General features: G+C 46.9%; 1 pseudogene; it reads right to left on the reverse strand.

Annotated features, from left to right (window-relative positions):
* Window positions 1–4,403: 4,403 nt before the first annotated feature.
* LOC126957929 (developmental pluripotency-associated protein 2-like) lies at window positions 4,404–5,305 on the reverse strand (annotated as a pseudogene).
* Between the last annotated feature and the right edge of the window lie 627 nt (window positions 5,306–5,932).

The following is a 5,932-nucleotide window of genomic DNA, read 5'->3' on the forward strand; positions in this document are numbered from 1 at the left end:
CTCTTCCCTTGTTTTTACAGTTACTGTGCTATCACTGTTGATTTCAAATTTGTTGTTTAAATGCAAGGATGTGGAGACATGAACTACTCCCAAAGTGAGCTCCCATGATTTCGACCCACTGGGGACTCTCAAACTAAAGGTGTTTTGTAGCTGACTCCCTGTGTGCTGGGGGCCAAGCGTATAACTCAGAGTTATCCAAATTAGCTTCCATGTAGAATATATTACTTATTAAACATTAGATAATAAAAACATATGAATCTGCAGCTTACATATATTCCTAAAATTTACAGTAGTCCCTCTGCTTTGGGAGGCCGAGGTGGGAGGACCCCTTGAGCCCAGGAATTCGAGGCTGCAGCGAGCTGTGATTGTGCCACTGCCCTTCAGCCTGGCTGACAGAGGGAAACTCTGTCTCTTAAAAAAAAAAAGAGGCCGGGCGCGGTGGCTCAAGCCTGTAATCCCAGCACTTTGGGAGGCCGAGACGGGCGGTTCACGAGGTCAGGAGATCGAGACTATCCTGGCTAACATGGTGAAACCCCGTCTCTACTAAAAATACAAGAAAATTAGCCGGGCGAGGTGGCGGGCGCCTGTAGTCCCAGCTACTCGGGAGGCTGAGGCAGGAGAATGGCGTGAACCCGGGAGGCGGAGCTTGCAGTGAGCCGAGATCACGCCACTGCACTCCAGCCTGGGGCACAGAGCAAGACTCCGTCTCAAAAAAAAACAAAACAAAACAAAACAAAACAAAAAGAACAAAAAGCAAAAACCTCACAGCAATCACAACAATTAGTACTTTGACCAACAGAGGGATCTCTTTAGGAAGGATGATTTTATTACCAACATTATTTAGAATTGCCAAGCCATGGTGATAGTAAAAAGCAGACCTACCCAGTTTCATTGATGTTTCTATTTTATCTATTTTTTTTTTTTTTAACTTTTTTTGTAGAGATGGGGTTTCGCCATGTTGCCCAGGTTGGTCTTGAACTCCTGGGCTCAAGCAATCTGCCTGTCTCAGCCTCCCAAAGTGTTGGGAGTACAGGCGTGAGCCATGGCACCTGGCCTCACTAATGTTTTAAAATTCTCTACAGACAAAGCATGCCTTATTTCTTCCACATGGCAGGCTCCGCCACCACCCTTACCTGATTCACCTCTGCCTCAGGCTACCAGTTTCCCATCTTTGGCCAAGACAAAGGCCCCTTCCAAAGCTGACAACATTCCACTACTTTTTTTTTTTTGAGATGGAGTCTCACCCTGTCTCCCAGACTGGAGTGCAATGGCACGATCTCAGCTCACTGCAACCTCTGCCTCCTGGGTTCAAGCCACTTTCCTGCCCCAGCCTTCTGAGTAGCTGGGATTGCAGGCGTGCACCACCACTCCCCGCTAATCTTTAGTAGAGACAGGGTTTCACCATATTGGCCAGGCATGGTCTCGAACTCCTGACTTTGTGATCCACCCACCTCAGCCTCCCAAAGTGCTGGATTACAGGCATGAGCCACTGCGCCCAGTCCTTTTTTTTTTTTTTTTTTGAGGTGGAGTCTTGCTCTGTCACCCAGGCTGGAGTGCAGTGGCGTGAATTTTTATTTCCCGGTTTCAAGTGATTATCCTGCCTCAGTCTCCCAAGTAGCTGGGATTATAGGCGTGGACCTTGATGCCCGGCTAATTTTTGTAGTTTTAGTAGAGACGGGGTCTCGCCATGTTGGCCAGGCTGGTCTCAAACTCCTGACCTCAAATGATCCATCCGCTTCAGTCTTGCAAAGTGCTGGGATTACAGGCATGAACCACTGCACCTGGCCAACTTTCTTTTATTAATTCTTTCTTTTATAAAAAGAGACAAAGACTACCTCTAAATCCACTCTTTCTAATTTTGGCTCCACAAGCTATTTCCAGCCAATGACCCTGGGTAAGTCAGTTCATCTCTTTAAGCCTGTTTTCTCATCTGGAAATGGAAGTAACAGTCCCTGCCCATGCCTTACCCCTGTGAGGGCTCCATGAAGCAGTGGGGGAGAAGAGTGTTTAGAAAGAGGGAGGCACCACCCAGGTGGCAGGTGTACACAGATGGCAGGCCTTGACAACAAAGTTGATTATGTTCTTCTGAGGTCACTGGATCCAGGATCTGGGAGAGGGGAAGGGGATCTGGTGGGTGCTAGACTGCAATCACTGAGTTAGAGTTTTTCCTTCCAGGAAAAGGCTAGATCCTCTTGGCCAGGAGGCAGAGGACTGATCACCATGACCTGGCCTGCTCTGCTGCTGGATCAGAGCCTGACTGGATAGAGAAGTTCTCTTCCAGTGGAAGGTGGCCAAGGAGTAGGGTACAAAGAAACTCTGAAGCCCACTGGCTCTTGTCCTGCGAAGCACCCGGAAAAGAGCTTACCTATTTGTTTAACTGTCTTCCCCAAAGAAAATGTAACTTTTTTTTTTTTTTTTTTTTTTTTTTTTTTTTTTGAGACAGGGCCTCATTCTGTCTCCCAGGCTGGAGTGCAGTGCCATAATCATTGCTCAGTGCAGCCTTAACATCCCAGGTTCAAACTATCCTCCTGCCTCAGCCTTCCGATTAGCCGGGACTACAGGCACATGGCACCAGGCATTTTTGTAGAGACGGGGTTTCACTGTGTTGCCCAGGCTGGCCTCAAACTCCTGGGCTCAAGCAAGCCTGCCTCAATCTCCCAAACTGCTGGAATTACAGGCATTAGCCACCGTGTCTAGCCAGAGAATGTAACTTTCTAGAGCGGGAGTCTTTTTTTGGGGGGAGCTCAAACAGCAGAAATTTATTTCTCACAGTTCTAGAGGTTGGGAAATCCAAGATCAAGGTGCTACCAAGGTAGATTTCATTCTGAGGACTCTTCCCTTGACTTGTCATCAGCCACCATCTTGCTGTGTGCTCACATGACCACATGACCTCTTCTTTGTGAGCTTGAGAGACAGGGAGTAAGCTATCTGGTGCTTCTTCTTATTAGGGCACTGTCTTAGTCCATCGAGGCTGCTACAACAAAATACTTTACAGTGGGTAATTTATCAAAGACCGAAATTTATTTCTCCCAGTTCTGGAGGCTAGGAAGTCCAGGATCAAGGCCCCAGAAGATTTGGTGTCTAGTGATGACCAGTTCCTCATCCAGAGCACTTTCTATGTGTCCTCACACGGCAGAAAGGCAAGGCAGCTCTCTGGTGCCTCCTTTTTTTTTTTTTAATTTCTTTTTATTTATTTTTAGACAGAGTTTACCTCTTTTTGCCCAGCTGATCCGCCTGCCTCAGCCTCCCAAAGTGCTGGGATTACAGGCGTGAGCCACTACACCCGGCCTCTGGTACCTCTTTTTTTTTTTATTTTTTTTATTTTATACTTTACATTCTGTGATACATGTGCAGAACATGTAGGTCTGTTACACAGGTATACACATGCCATGGTGGTTTCCTGCACCCATCAACCCGTCATCTACATTAGGTTTTTCTCTTAATGCTGTCCCTCCCCTAACCTACCTCACCCCCTGAACAAACTTTTTTCCGAAAGAGCCAGCTAGTAAATATTTTAGGCTTTTCAGGCCATATGGTCTCTGTTGCAAGTACTCAACTCTGCTGTTGTAGTGAGAAAGCAGCCATAGACGATACGTAAACGGAGCGTGGCTGTGTTCCAATAAAACTTTATTTATGGATACTACAGTATGAATTTCATATAACTTTCACATGTCATGAAATATTCTTCTTTTGACTTTTAAAATGATTTAAAAATCTAAAAACCATTCTTAACTTGCGAGCGTACAAACACAGTAGGCCAGATTTATCATGTGGGCCACAGTTTGTGCGCCTCTATCCTAGAGGGCAGAGACCGTCTTCTCCTCTGCTGTATTCCCAGTGCCTAGAACAGTGCCTGGCATGTAGCTGGTGCTCAGTAACTATTTGTTGGTGATCAGCTGCTCCCTTTTCTGCCCCTTTTAACTTCAATTCCCTCCCCAACTCTTCCTGCTACTATATCACCTCTGCTGTCACCTCCTGTCCTCTCTGATGCCAGCAACCAAATTCAGCCTCACCCCCGGGCTCCAGGACAATGGTACTGCTCTGTGGAGGAGCTCACTGCCTAATTCTCCGCCTTACTCTCCTTCACCCTCTGCAGTCCTGGACCATCCCACCTGCATGTTTCTGTTCCTCCTCTTCCTCTCTGACCACTCCCTTTTTTTTTTTTTTTTGCCAATTTCAGTGACTTTATTTTAAAGGGTTTTCAGACTTATAGAAAGGGGCTTTTTAGATGGGGCTGTGTCACTAGTCAACCATCTTCACTGTGGAGTCCTAATCACTATGATGCTTGTTTTGTAGATCACAAGGATTCATTCAAATTGTCTCTTCCATTCCTTCATAATAGGTTACGTAGTCTGAAAGTACACCCCTCCTTCTCTAGTACACTGCATTCAAACAGGTTGCTGCTACTTCTCTATTGTCATTCATCTTTTCATCATCTTCTTATTCCTCTTAGCGCAGTCGGGGCATAACATATTATCTTCTATGCCTGGGGGGGGGGATGGGAAAATGCAGACAGGTGACAAGAAGAGAGAAATCATCCTCCTGTGAGTGGTAGGCACCCAGGCCTGACCTGCATGAAACTGCAGGCGCACCCAACCCTTTGTGTCTGCCGAGAGAAGTCTGCCATGGACCACACACCACCTGACTCCAGAGGCTTGCATCAAAAAGGCCTCAAGAGAAACAGGAATGGAACATGAATTCACAGCCTTAGGCTGAACAGCCCTTGCAGCAATTCTTGCCCGTGATGCCAACATGGCTCCCTCGCTGAAGTTATCACTTCAAATGTATTAGTCTCTTCTGCTCTCTCATTCATCTCATAGGTTTTCTGAAGCCTTGCTGTCTTGGTCACTGCCTTGCGTTTCCTCGAACATCGCTGTAATCTGGTCCTTTGTGACACTTCAGGTATATCTTGCTGTTGTTCAGGGCAAGCATGCCTACGGACCCTTAGATAAACTTCGATTTTCTTGCCATTGGTACTCAAACTGAGTTGTCAACACCAGTCCCGCAAAGAGTCCCAACACACCTTATTAATGGGAGGCAAAATGGTTGGCAAGGGAAGAGCCGGTATTTTGCATCTAGCTTTTTGTGGAGCTGTAAATTTCTCATGTGTTTGAAGTAGATGACCTTGATTGTATTTCATAGGCTTCTCCAGTTTGACACCAGAAGTTGAAGAAACACTTGGTTCCGTTTGTTCCATATTTGGATCATCTTTAACTGGCACCAATGTCAAAATCACACTTTCCTCATCATCTACTTCCCCCTCAAAGAAATTGTTCTTGCTGCTATCCAAATTTGAGTCTGACATTTTCAGCAACACCCGTCTTGCCCATTCGGTGATATGTTGTTTCAAAAATTAGGCCGGGCAAGATGGCTCATGCCTGTAATCCCAGCACTCTGGGAGGCCCAGGCAGGCAGATCACTTGAGTCCAGGAGTTCGAGATCAGCCTGGGAAACATGGCGAGACCCCTGTCTCTACCAAAAAATACAAAAATTAGGCAGGCGTTGTGGCGTGTGCCTGTAATCCCACCTACTTGGGAGGGGGTAGTGGGAGGACTACCACTCCCTCTTTTTTTTTTTTTGGCAACGCAGTCTCACTCTGTGGCCCAGGCTGGAGTGCAATGGCACAATCTCGGCTCACTGCAACCTCCACCTCATGGGTTCAAGTGATTCTCCTGCTCAGCCTCCCGAGTGGCTGGAACTACAGGCGTGTGCCACCACGCCTGGCTAATTTTTGTATTTTTAGTAGAGATGGGTTTCACCATGTTGGCCAGGCTTGAAACCACTCCCTCTTTGGCTTCATTGTCTACCAGTCCCTGATCACAGTCAGGGGAGTTCCTCTAGGCTGAGGCCTCATGCCTTCACTGCACACAAGTGCAGAACCCACTCAGTGAACCCCAGGCCCCAGTCTCTGGCTCTCCCACTTCTTTGCAGG

This window comes from Macaca thibetana, chromosome 1 (genome assembly GCF_024542745.1).
Source record: "Macaca thibetana thibetana isolate TM-01 chromosome 1, ASM2454274v1, whole genome shotgun sequence".
NCBI lineage: Eukaryota > Metazoa > Chordata > Mammalia > Primates > Cercopithecidae > Macaca > Macaca thibetana.